Raw genomic sequence first — 15,069 nt, forward strand, 5'->3', positions numbered from 1 at the left:
AATAAATGGATAATATGTCAAATAGATGCGATGCGTGCACTTTCAAATGGATTTTTGGAAGAAGAGGTTTATGTGACATTACCTCTATGAGATGAAATTGATGGAAAAAAAAATGTAAGGTCTACAAGTTAGGAAAAACAATATATAGATTCAAACAAGCACTCAACATATGCTATATTAGGATTGATAAATACTTGAATACAAAAGGAATCAACAAGAGTATAATGACATGGAAAAAGCACTGGATGCCATGTTGTAAGAGGACAACACTAACGGGCTAATTGGGCAAAATCTATATTCATTCATAAGTAACGTGCGAATGATTTCATAAATAAAAAATAATCTTCCCTATAAACCAAGATAAGGAATGTACTAGTGATTTTAGAATAACAAAGTAATCTTGCCTTAAAACAAAGAGATAATTGTAGTCTAATTAATCCTTGAGATAATTATAGTCTAATTATTACATAGAATGCAACTAGATATTAAACATGTGTACCTTTTGTTGAATAGAAATCAGATTCTAGTCCAATGGTGTCATATGTGTTGTTAATGCTATAAGAAATCTTCTATTCTATTAATGTTGCAACAAATCTCTGCACAATAGAAAATGAAAAATAGTCACAATAAATAGTGTAACATATGTACATCTTTGATTTTGTAATCTTTGTGTATTCATATTAGAGGGGTTGTAAAATATCTATAATGAATGCAGTTTTTAATTAATGACCAATAAAAACAAAAAAAAAAATCATGAGACTAAAATTACATGTGTTTTTATGAATAAGGGAATCCACTGAAATTACAATCAATGAAGTATAATAGAAAAATAAAACTCAACACACTAATATTACATGGGTTTTTATTAAAAATTGAATCCAACAACACTTTTGCATTATAATACAATGAAGTTTTTGCAATTTTGAGTGCAATTCCCTAGGTCTCCAAGGATCCAGAACATAAAAAGACAGTAGACATATGGATACAAATGTTTTGGAGCAATAACCCTTAATGAGCATACCATTCGATGCATTGAATTGTGTAAAATGTAGTCATGATATAAAACTAGAACCCTAAATAAGTTCAACCATTTCATGTAGTTATAGCATAAACAATAGCATTTCCATAAGAGATATAAACAATCTCAAAACTTTATTGTCCATAAATGCCCTGAATATTAAGCATAAGATACCATAAACAAGACTACAACAAATTAATGCATGTTTACAATAGTTTCGTGAAACTCTATCAAGAAACATGTCATTTGATACTGAGATCCAACACAAAAAATAAGGTATATAAATGAAGGTGAAAAAATATAGAACACAAGGACCACTCCACTAAGAAATATTTCCCTTATTTGAACAGCTCATAGATAAGATCAATATATGGCAAGCTTTTATCTAGGGCATATATATTGCATGTAATGTATCAACAAGTAGGGAATTTCTAAAAGCATCTCAAACATATATGAAACCATCCAATAGAAGTTGACAAACACCACAACTTGAAGACCAATTTGATTACAAAGAATCTCTATTTACAGCAAACAAAATAAGCTTAAGTTTCATATGTGAATAATAACTTTTTTAACATAATATGCATGCCTCTTCTACTCTCAAAATATGCCACAATTCATAGTGATTATAAAATAAAAAAGCTTCTACAAAATGCACATAAGGATTAAGATGATCAATATTTCAGATGATACTCTACCATCTGTCATCAGGACTATAGTGTCACAGTCATCCACAATCTAATTATTTTCTTAGTTTTAAGAGGATCACAAGATTCACAAACATGTCACTCATAAAACCAACTTGATATCTTGGATGATTGATGTGATGCTACTGTATTTGTACAACTGCACTATTTTGGATGGCAATGACATGGATATGTCTCATATTTACTAACAAAATTTATCTTAATCTAGGGTTAGACTATAATATTCTGATCAATGAGGAAAATAGGATGTAACTACATCATTGAGGATACTATCCAAAAATCCTTATCATTTACTATAGTTCAATCAATCAATCACCATTCTTCTCAAGTTTGTCAAATAATTTCAAGCACAAATCAATCAAAACTCCAATACATCTCCCCAACCTCATCTTTGTCAACTCATAATAGTACAATGATGTGAATTTTATACATAAAGTTTATACATATAGAAAAACAAGTAGTTATCTACCAAAAAGAGATGAAGAATAAGTTGTCTAAGCTCTCTAACTACATCCTATGCACCCATTTTCATCTAGTGGGACAATTTCAGGCAAGGTCAAACTATCATCCTTCTCTAATTTACTAAAAAATTAATTCAAATAATTCAATTTTTTAATATATATTTTAGAACACATCATTGTAATAGAAAAAAAAGTTTTGTTCTTGTGACTCAGTAGTTTGAAGAAATCTCCATGACCTTTTCATGTACAATTATGGTAGCTACCACATCTTCCATGTAAAGAGAAATATTCAAACTATCCTTCCTACTTTTTATATTACACTAGAAATTGTTTTGCAACTCCAAAATATGACCCCAACATGAATAATTAATATAACATGCTACTAAATGTCTCTCATCTCTTTAAGACTATAAGCTTGTGCATGTGTGCCATGAAACCTCCAAAATAGTGGCAATGGATACAACTACATACTAGAAAGCTACAATTTCTTGAACCTCATCTAACTCAAACTCTAAGTATCTTAACCACATAGTCGATGCCAATGTCCTCTATAAGGGCTCTTACAACTCCATCACCATCATCATCACCATTTAAAAAAAATCAATTAGCATTGAATGTATTCCTAAGTTTTATAGATGATTAGAGACCCATACTTAGAAAAAGTAAATATCTACAAGTCCCCCTTGCAGCTAGTAAGCTCTTGGGTACATGTTCTTTTTAATTCCTTCCAATGCGTTGAATTACTCTAGGGGTACATGCATTTATGAATCCTTCCAATGCATTGCAAAGTACATGAATCCAAAATGGGGTCTAATAAATGTGTTTGTAGATGCTGATTATTAAATCAATTGGAAGAGAAATAGTTACTACTTATATAACCACCTAGACTACATTTTAGGGTTGAACCTTCGCTATGGCTAAATTTGGAAAGTTGGTATCTTACACTTCCTAAGATTTTTTGTGCTCAACTGCATATTTTGACATTTGAATTGAAGAATTTCTATCTTATGCTTTCTACTACATTCAACTGCTTAGAGAAAGACTACTTGTTGATGAGGTGGAAATTGTGTTGATTTGTGGGGAACATTTGATTTTTGTTCACCCATCAATTATGTTAGAATTCTTTAGAATAACTGAGAGGGGGGGTGGGGGTGGTGAATTAGTTATCCAAGGTCTGAATGCCCTAATAATACTTTTTCACTAATTATAGTGAGCTCATTAAACTATTCATCCATCCAAGCTTAAATCAATCATCCTAGCAAGTTATAGTAAGTAAATCAACATGCAGGAATAAAACATGCTAAATCAACACATGACATAGTGATTTACGTGGAAACCCAATTTGGGAAAAACCACTAGTAACATGCTACTTAATTCTCGCTCTTCTAAAGTGATGCCCTATTAAAAGCCTGCCCTGTTAAAGGCTTACAACACACTATTAGATGTGACCTTGTTAGAGGATTTCACCATACTATTAGGAATGGGCCTGGTCAAAGGACTTTGAAACATTCACTTGGAATGTCACCCTGTTAAAGGATTTATAACATGGCTATTAAACCAACCTAGGTCCATAGGATTTAGACTAACTGTTACAATTTCTAGAGAGTAAAAACAATGACTTTTGATCTAATACAACTTATAACATATCTTGCAGATTACAGATCATACTTTAGTTCAATCCTTTGCTTGGCTTTAATCACTACGGCTCTTGACAGCTTGTCTTCCTTCCAAGCTTTGTCTCCTTGAGTCTTCTTGCTCATTATACCAATGCAATCATCCTTGTGGTCATCTATCAAAATAGAGTTCCTGTGCTTTCTTTATCCTTAGCACCTTCTTCAGCACTTCATGCTTTCATGCTTGACCAACTTCTTGTTTCATGACCTTGTGACTCCTTAAATAGAAATCTGGAATACCTTTCCTGCTTCATTCTCCCTCTCCAACTTTAGGGTTTCAAATGGAATAGGTAGGATACCATGTATCTACCCCATATCTTGCTCTTATCTAGAAACTTCGTCTAGAGTTCAGTTGCATTTGCCAAAAATATTTTACATGGTGTTCTGTGCCACCAGCTCATCACTCTTATGTTCTATTTGATTCACAAACTTCTAGATAATGACTATGTTGGCTCCAATTTGGTGAATCTTCAATTTTCAAAATAATGCAGCAAATCGGCATTATTGATTTATTGATGCTTGGCACATTTTGTATTACTCAGCTTCTATATTCTGCTTGGCATCTGATCTTTGCTTGGCACCTATTTCTTGCTTAACAGCTGAAGATCACTCGGCACTTGATATTTACTTAGCACTTGAAGATCACTTGACACACTGTAAAATTGAACTTGCTCAACTTTAACTAAGAATCTGTTCAACACTAACTAGCTTGCTCGGCACTCTCTTATGAACTTAGTTAGGCTTTACATCTTTGATGTGTTTCAGTGTATCCATTCTCTGTGTCTTAGAATATGTCATCAATACACTATTTCATCAATGGCTTAGTTGATCCTCGTACTTGATTACGACATCATAACTTCAACCTTTCTCTAGGTGTTCTAGTTATATCTTATTGATTGCCAACTCCTTGTCAGTCAACCAATTGATAGTATTTGGATCACTAAGGCGATTGTCATTCCTACAAGTAGCAAGTTTGACATCAATAAAAAAACAATGATTGAAAACATTCTTTACCAGTTCATTTATTCTTCATTCATGATCTCTTCAATCATTTCCAACAATGTTCCTCTTTGGCATTGATGGCAAACCAAATTGATCAATTGATGAACTTAGTTACCACCAAAATTACATACATTTTCTTTCTGCCTCTCCCTCTTTACTATTGCATCCTTAGTACTAATCTCATATATTTCTCTCTTTCATATATATCTCCCTCTTGCTTTGTATTGATCAGTTTATTGATAAGTTTTCTGCATATATCTCCCTCTTTGACATAAATGCCAAAGATGTAACATCTTTAACATGCAAAATATAAGCTTTGCATCTCATGTTTTCTCCCTTTGTCACCATGCTTGTGATTGATTTGGATTTCTTGCTCCTCCTGTCATCCTCTACATCATTCTTCTAATATTTCAATGATTTATTCTTGTAGATGCAGGGCAACATCTTTGTTGCTTTAAACTGCTTGAGTTAGGGGTATTACCCCCAAATTGCCTCTAAGATTTTCAAAAGCATCTTTTGGAAATGGTTTGGTGAAGATGTTAGCAGTTTGTTCTTTTGTAATGATATATTCCATCTTCACTTGTTTGTCTTCTACCAATTCTTTGACATAGTGATACTTGATTGCAATATTCTTGGTTTTTGCATGCATAACTAAATTCTTGGATATGTTTATAGCACTTGTATTATCACAATACAATATCACATCTTTGGTTACCTCTTCTTTCATTCAATAAATGTGTGAGCCACACAATGTTTGTGCAATTGACTGCTGCTGCCACATATTCTGATTCTGTAGTTGACTGGGATGTGCATGTTTTTTTCTTGCTAGTCCAAGTAACTAGCCTTTTATCTAAAAATAATGCACCTCCACTTGTACTTTTTCTATCATCAATGTTTCCTCCCAATCTGCATCTATATATGCATTGAGCTCAAACTTCTCATTCTTTTTGTAATCTACACCAAAGTTATCAGTTCCTTTGAGATACCTCATTATTCTTTTCACTGCTATGAGATGATTTTCTTTGGGATTAGAGGAGAATCTAGCCACTATTCCAACTACTAATGCTATGTCTGGTCTGCTATGTACAACATATTGTAGTTTTCCAATCATGGATCTATACTTGGTTTGATTGACTTTAGTTGATACATCATTTTTGGATAGCTTATGTCCTATTGCTATTGGTATGTTGATTGGTTTGGATTCCTCCAATCCAAATGTTTTAAGTATCTCTTTTATGTACTTTGATTGTGTCACAAATATACGATGTGTTAGTTGATGTACTTGCAATCTAAAAAAAATTTGATCTCTCCACACATAGACATCTCAAACTCATGTTTCATTTTGTTAGCAAAACTTTTGCAAAGCACTTCCTTTCCTCCAAAAACTATGTCATCCACAAAGATTTCAGATACAATAATATCCTTACCTTCTTCTGATTTGATGTACATGTTTCTGTTATCATCAATTTTTTCAAATCCTATTTGCACTAGATACTTGTGAAGTCTCTCATACCATGCTCTAGGTGCTTGTTTTAGACCATAGAGTGCTTTATGTAGTTTACAAACCATATCCCTGTTATTCTCATCAAAAAATCCCTTTGGTTGTTCAATATAGAATTCCTCTTCCAATATACCATTCAAAAAAGTAGACTTTACATCCATCTAATAGACTTTAAAACCTTTATATGCAGCATATGCAAGTAAAGTTCTTACTCCTTCCATTCTAGCAACAGGGGCAAATGTTTCCCCATAGTCTAATCCTTCTTCTTGAGCATAACCCTTACATACTAGTCTAGCTTTGTTTCTAGTAATCTCACCATTCTCATCTAGCTTGTTTCTAAATACCCACTTGGTGCCAATCACATTCTTGTCAACTGGTTTGGGAACCAAACTCTAGGTTTTATTCTTCTTTATTTGATCAATCTCTTCTTCCATAGCTTTATACCAGTCATCATCTTGTAATGTGCCATATACTGTCTTAGGTTCAAATTTTTTGATCAGACATGATTCATTTCTTAGTCTATTCCTTGTCATTGGTCTTGCATCTTTGTCACCAATTATCTATATAGCAGGGTGACATCTTTTTACATATTTGGATAATCTTGGTTCTGTCCTTGTTTCCATGTTTGATCTTTCAGATTTAGAATCACTATGCACTTCGTTGTTAGGTAGTTCTATATATCTTTCATGTGTACTGGCTTCAAAGCCAGAATGTGTATTTCCTTCATTTTGCAACTCGACTTCTAAATGTAACTTGACATTCACTGGTTGTGACTCAGCTGAAACTGAAACTCATTATTGAATCCCAATTTGATTGACAACAGTCTCTTCAACAAGAATTCCTTCATAAGAATACACAAAGGTTTTGTATTCATCCATTCTCTTTGATTCTTCAACTTGGACTTCTATATGCTCATCAAAGTTTACATTTGCACTTTCCACAATTTTGTTAGTGTTAGTATTCAAACATTTATATGCTTTACTTCTTGTGGAGTAACCAAGAAATATACCTTCATCACTTTTTGCATCAAATTTTCCATTTCTAACATCTTTAAGGATAAAACATTTGCAGCCAAATACTTTGAAATGCTTTACATTGGGCGAGTGACCATACCATAATTCAAAAGGTGTTGCACTTGTACCTTTCTTGACTTGTACTCAGTTCAATGTATGAACGGCCACACTTACAGCTTCTCTCTAATATTTTAGAGCAATAGTCTTTTCAATTATTAATGTTCTAGCACAATCAATCATAGATCTATTTCTTCTTTCAACAATTCCATTCTGTGGGGGAGTTCTAGGAGCTGACATTTATCTCTTGATTCCTTTGTCATTACAAAATATCTCGAATTCATTTGATGTGAATTCACCACCTCTGTCTGATCTCAAACATTTCAAACTCTTTCCTATTTCCTTTTCAACTCTAGCCACATACCACTTAAACATTTGAAAAGCATTAGATTTTTGCTTTAAAAACATAACAATCATCATTGTGGAATAATCATCAACAAACAACATTATATATTTATCTCCTTTGTAGCTTTATACTTCTATTGGACCACATAAGTCAGTATGGACTAACTCAAGTACTTTTTTAGATGTATTGTTTTTACTTTTGAAACTTGACTTTGTCATCTTTCCTAGCTAACATTGTTTGCACATGATATTGTCAGGCTTCTTCAGTTTAGGTAAACCTCTAACTTTCTTTTTTTTATTAATATTGACTAGATTATCAAAGTGACATGACATAGCCTTTTATGCCATAACCATTCATCATCAAATTTTGCAACAAAAAAAGAAGTATTTTCCATATCAAGATAAAATAGATTACTTCTTATTTGATCTCCTTTTCTTATCAATTTACCATCAGTATCATAGATTTTTGTAGTTTTGTTTCCAAATTCTACTTTGCATCCTACATTTCCTAATTGTGAGACACTTAGCAAATTGTAGTTTAGGCCTTCAACATAGTATGCATTATCACATGAAATTTTCTCTGTAAGCTTAATGGAACCTTTTCCTTTGATTTGACATGGTGCATCATTACCAAATCTAACACTATTTCCATCATACTAAGTAAGGTTAACAAAATTACTTTTGTTTCCTGTCATGTGATGTGAGCATCCACTATCTATGATCCATCTATCATTCTTGTTCATACATATTACCAGTGCTGTAGGCTCTTCTTCATTATATTGGTCCTTCATAGCCACATTAAAAACTTCATCTTCATTATGATCAGAATCTTCTTCAACAATGTAGCACTTCTTGCCTTTGTCTTTGTAATCTTTCTTATCATCTTCTCTTCTATATTTGTACTTCTTACCTTCCTTGTATTCTTTTTTCTGTGTACACCTTGCAGCAATATGTCCTACTTCATTGCAATTGAAACAAATGATAGGAAAATTAGCTTTGAATTTTCCTTTGCCTCTGTGAAATCTTCTTGCTAGCAATGCTTCCAATTGTTCCACATCTTCCTCATCAGTGCTACTGTCACTGGATACATATTTCATTTTTATTCCTTTCTTTGATTTCACCTATTTAGCATCTTTCAGTGATAGCTTGGCCTTGAAAGCAGATTCAACATTCTCAAGTCTGTAGTTGTCAAAGTTAGATAACTCAAATGCAGTGAGTCTACCCACTATTCCTTTAGAACTTAGATTTTTTCCTAGTATATATCTTAGCTCTTGTATTGTTGATACTCTAATAGCATAGATAGGGAGCAAGGTTCTTAAGAACTTACTATTAATAGTATCTTCATCCAATTGACCACTCAAACAACTTATTGCACTTACCATTTCCTTTATTCTAGTGGCATACTGAGCAACATTCTCACTTTCCTCCATTTTCATATCATCAAACTTTCCTCTGAGGCTTTCTCTTTTTCCTCTTTGGACATTCTGATCTCCTCCATAGATGTTTGATAGGGCTTTCCAAATTTTGAATGCAGTGTCACATCCTTTGATATCATCAAATTTAGATAGTTGAGTGCAGAAGCAATCTCCAACATTGTCTGATTGTGTTCCTGTTTGTTTTTAAAATCTTATGTAGTAAGAGTACCAGTTGGATCAACATGTTTAGTAACAATTGAATTTTGAGCATAATCTGCTATGGATCCAAGATGTAGCTTCATCAAACTTTTCCATGCAACAAATTTGTCTTTGTTGAGCTTGGGAACTTCTCTCTTAGGCATTTTGATCTTTTTTACTTCTAGCCTCTTTAAACTAAATCAGCAGTAAGGCTCTGATACCAATTGTTGAATTCTTTAGAATAACTGAGAGAGGGGGGTGAATCAATTATCCAAGGTCTGAATGCCCTAATAATACTTTTTCACTAATTATAGTGAGCCCATTAAACTATTCATCCATCCAAGCTTAAATCAATCATACTAGCAAGTTACAGTAAGTAAATCAACATGCAAGAATAAAACATGCCAGATCAACACATGACATAGTGATTTGCATGGAAACCTAATTTGGGAAAAACCACCAGTAACATGCTACTTAATTCTCACTCTTCTAAAGTGATGCCTTGTTAAAGGCTTACAACACACTGTTATATGTGACCTTGTTAGAGGATTTCACCATATTGTTAGGAATGGGCTTGGTCAAAGGACTTTGGAACATTCACTTGGAATGTCACCTTGTTAAAGGATTTATAACATGGCTATTAAACCAACCTAAGTCCATAGGATTTAGACTAACTGTTACAATTTCTAGAAAGTAACAATAATGACTTTTGATCTGATACAACTTACAACATATCTTGCAGATTACAGATCACACTTCAGTTCAATCATTTTCTTGGCATTAATCACTATGACTCTTGACAACTTGTCTTCCTTCCAAGCTTTGTCTCCTTGAGTCTTCTTGTTCATTATACCAATGCAATCATCCTTGTGGTCATCTATCAAAATAGAGTTTCTGTGCTTTCTTTCTCTTTAGCACCTTCTTTAGCACTTCATGCTTTCATGCTTGACCAACTTCTTGTTTTGTGACCTTGTGACTCCTTAAATAGAAATTTAGAATATATTTCCCACTTGATTCTCTCTCTCCAACTTTAGGGTTTCAAATGGATTAGGTAGGATACCATGTATCTATCCCATATCTTTCTCTTATCTAGAAACATTATCTAGAGTTCAGTTGCATTCTCCAAAAATGTTTTACATGGTGTTCTATGCCACCAGCTCATCACTCTTATCTTCTATTTGATTCACAGACTTCTAGATAACAACTATGTCGGCTCAGATCTGGTGAATCTTCAATTTTCAAAATAATGTAGCAACTTAACGTTATTGATTTACTGATGCTTGGAACCTTCTGTATTAGTCAACTTCTATATTCTACTCAGCATCTGATCTTCGCTCGACACCTATTTCTTGCTTGGCACTTGTTTCTTCTTGTTTCTTGCTCAACACTTGAAGATCACTCGACACTTGATATTTACTTAGCACTTGAAGATCACTCAGCACACTCTAAAGTTGAACTTGCTCGACTTCAACTAAGAATCTGTTTGGCAATAACTAGCTTGCTCGACACTCTCTTATGAACTTAGTTAGGCTTTACATCTTTGATGTGTTTCAATGTATCCATTCTCTATGTCTTAGAATATGTCATCAATACACTATTTCATCAATGGCTTAGGTGATCCTTGTACTTCATTACAACATCATAACTTCAACCTTTCTCTAGGTGTTCTAGTTATATCTTATTGATTGCCAACTCCTTGTCAATTAATTAATTGATAGTATTTGGATCACTAAGGCGATTGTCATTCCTGCAAGTAGCAAGTTTGACATCAATGACAAAACAATGATTGAAAACATTCTTTACCAGTTTCATTATTCTTCATTCATGATCTCTTCAATCATTTCCAACAAATTATACATACTGTGTCCTCACGTCACCTAAGTCTATTTTTCCACTTTTATTCAAAATTTAAATTTAGGAATCATCTTATCTATATAGGCAATGTCATAAGCTCAAGTTTGTGATGTACACAAGAACTTAGACCTAAAGCCCTTGGTATGGCCTGTTACCCTTACAAGGACTATTTTTGAAGAGTATTCTGCAATAGGGAGTGAGAGTTCAATGAATATACATATCTACAAACCTTTCACTAGTTAAATTCATAAAGTGTAACATGAAAATTTTTGTAAATACTCATTTCCAAATTATTTCTTTAGTATCATTATCGCGAACACTAAAACCAAAGAAATTCAGTACCACAATCATAATTTCCTTTTTTCCAAAATAGATATAACATAAAATCAAGAGGGACAAGATTTAAAATAATGATAAAAAGATATAGAAAAAAAGGTTGTAACAATTGAAAATCTTTCTCATATTGAAATTGATCTCCTTGTCCAAATTTGTTTCATTAGTATCCTGTTTATCTCATGTTGTCCAATTTTTTTAGCTAAAATCCTCTTTATCTCATAGTAATGTCTTGACACCATGTCTTTTCTCCCTTTTTTACTCATGTTGAAACAAATGATTCAAGTGTGAGAGATATGGTTCAAGCAATAAGAAGATTAACTTTTCTTTTTTTCTTTTTTTTGGTGGCTTTGGTAGGAAACATCCTGTAGTCCCTTGTCAATTGTCTAATGGCCCTACACTAAGTAACATGCCTCTAATGTCTCCCTATTTTTATAGGTGTCTCTTAACATTTCTTCTTCTTAATTCCTTAATTTACTAGGGAGCACACCCTTAACTCCAAGGAGATACACTTGCACATAAAATCACCTTAAATTTCAATTGGGTAACTGATTTATTTCTATAGCATAGCTTTCCAAGGGGTTGAGATGCATGTTTGTACCTAATCTATACAAAAAAAAAAAAATAGTGACAAAGTGAAAATTGCAAAAGGTAGGCATCTAAAATTCATTTACAAACAAATTTCCAAATGAGGTATAATCACACTAGCATAGATTTGTACCTGCCAAAATATTCAAAGGATAGAAAATGAACAAGAGTTGAAATCAAAAAACAAAAGAGAAAAATATTTAATCAATTAAAACATGACCTATTAAATCCAATGTCAATGCATTAGATGTAATTCATTTAGAAACAAAATTATTCAATGTTTCCTTTTAAATATGATGCCCCCTTAATATTGTCCAAATAAGCTTACTACACTGATACCATCTTTTAGAAACAACATTATTCAATAACTACTGGGATGGGGGTGGGCAAGTCTTTCATTTTTTAGCATATGTCTCAATCTATTGCTCCCATTAGGTGCTGCCAAATACCCTCAACAATTGAATGTTTTGAATTTGAACACTGTACAATAAAGATGCTGAAGAAATTGCCCACAAATTTTAAAGTTCCCTAATTGTGTGCTACACCACACATTCTACAAAGTCCAACTCAAATTATCTTACTCTTTTTGGTGAGAATAAACATAAACTTGCAACTTTCTATGAGTTTCCAACTCTATCAATAAGTTGAGCATTAAGTAAACAACACCAAAAGGGAACTTGTCAGCCATGCAATAAAATCTCAAATCTTTGATATTTGTTACATTTATTGTATTAAGATCAAATTTGTCTTATATCAACATTGGAATTATTCTATCCTACCTTCTTAGATATTGTCATTTTCCCTTAGATTTGTTGTACATTTTGTGTCTGGATAAACTATTTTAAGAGTTCCATCAATAGTTAACTCGTTACTCTGCTATCCATCATTACAAGGAAGAGAAAAATGGTAAGTTGTAGATCAATGCCTAGTTAGTAGTAGGCTGATATTTTGATAGGTGAAGTTTAACTAAAATTATAAAAGGAAATATCCAAAATAGGAAAGTTAGTTTAGTGGTTATTAATAATTCTTTGCATTATATACTATAATATTTCTATAGCTATAGAAATCCACCAGTCTCCAAAAATTGAAATAAAATAACTCATGCAAGCTATAATAGGAAAGGGGATTTTTTCCTAGATTAATCTAGGCAAATCTAGGAGAAATCCAAGTTAACCTTGTGGAAACTATATTGAAAAAATCTAGAAAATAATTATTCAATTGACTTAGAGCTTCTTGCCTTATAAGAACCTGCTTGCAACAAATGCAAACTAGGTAAATTACAATCAATTCTCAACAAAGAAAACTAAGTTGCAGGTCATTTTTTCTTCAAAAGAGTAAGAAAGAGTAAAATCTAATAATTTATGTCAATCTCAAGAAAAAATTTTAATATCAGGATAATTATGTATGTTTTCTATAATATTAACATCTTTCATTTCAATAAGAACTAATTACCTCCAATAGAGTTGCATACAAAGAAGGGTTGATCTTTAACTATGTCCTGACAGAAATCGTTAACTTGCTTTGCCCGATTCTCAAATCTGTATAGGGAGTTAACTAGAAAATTGTGTGGATTTGGCTTGTCTAAGTATCTATACCCAAGAATATCAATTACATAAACCCTGTAGGAGTTTACAAGAATAGGTGGATTCTTCCTCTAGCGATCACTGCAAAATGAGCCTTACAATATGAGCCTGACAAAACTATACCCATGCATGATCACTACAAAATGAGCCCCAATATTACCCATGAATTTTAATGATACCCAATGCGAGAATGAAGCCTGACCTACATAATAACATATTACTATAAGAATGATGCATGCATATATAAGAATTAATAACATACGACTAGAAGCATATACTTTTATTCTTTTTTGTTATGACCCAAGTTGGTCAAAAATTTTGACCAACTTGGGAAAATTTAGGATATTTTTGACCAATATGAGGTTGAAAAAAAAGAAAAAGATGAAATCATAGCTTTGGTTGAAAATTTTGGTAGAAAAACAAGTGCAAATGTACTAGTCCAAAGGAGATGAACATTCTAAGAAATTGAGGCTACAAAGTTTGATTTGTGCATTTTACGATGCTAAAATGATGGAAGATGAATCTATAAGGACATATGTAGGAAGAATATCAAAAATTACTAGAGTTATTAGATCTGAAGGAGGAACCAAAGAAGAAGATGTGGTTATATGGAAGATATTGAAGAGCTTAGCACCACCGTTTAAGTCAGTCATTCAAATGATACAGTTGTAAATATCTTGTACCAAAGATTTCACAAAGGAGACACTGCCAAGAGGACTTGAAGTAGTTGAAAATGAACTTAGACAATTTGGAAAATTCACTAGAATAGAAATAAATTTCAGTTCCTTTAATATTTGACCTATTTTATAAAGGAGCACAAGTGCTAGAGGAGACTTTGGTAGTAGTGGCATATCTTATGAGAACATAAAGATTGAAGAAGGAGTAGCCCTTTTAGTAAGAAGAGAAAAGGATGGTAAGAAAATCTTTAAATTTTGGACTTGTAATGAATTTGGTCATTACACATTTAAGTGTCCTAAAAGAGAGAAAAGGTATAAAGGAAATTTCAAACCTAGAAGAGATAGAGAGTGTCTATATACAAATAAAGAAGATGAAATAGGATTTGTAGCAATTAAGGAAAAAACTCTATAGAAAATAGCTTTGGTATCACAGGTTGAAAAGAAATTTGATTGGATAATTGATAATGGTTGTTCACATTATATGACTAGTGATATGAGGCATTGTCAAAGTTGGAAACAATGCAACATATAATGTTAAAGGTATTGGATCTATATATCTTGATGGTAAAACTAACACTAAGGATGTATATTTTGTTGATGGCTTGAAGCAATATCTTCTAAGTTTTGCACAAATAGTGGATAAA

The sequence above is a fragment of the Cupressus sempervirens genome, chromosome 3, assembly GCF_028749045.1.
Source record: "Cupressus sempervirens isolate cs-2001-9-10 chromosome 3, ASM2874904v1, whole genome shotgun sequence".
In the NCBI taxonomy this organism is placed as follows: Eukaryota; Viridiplantae; Streptophyta; class Pinopsida; order Cupressales; family Cupressaceae; genus Cupressus; species Cupressus sempervirens.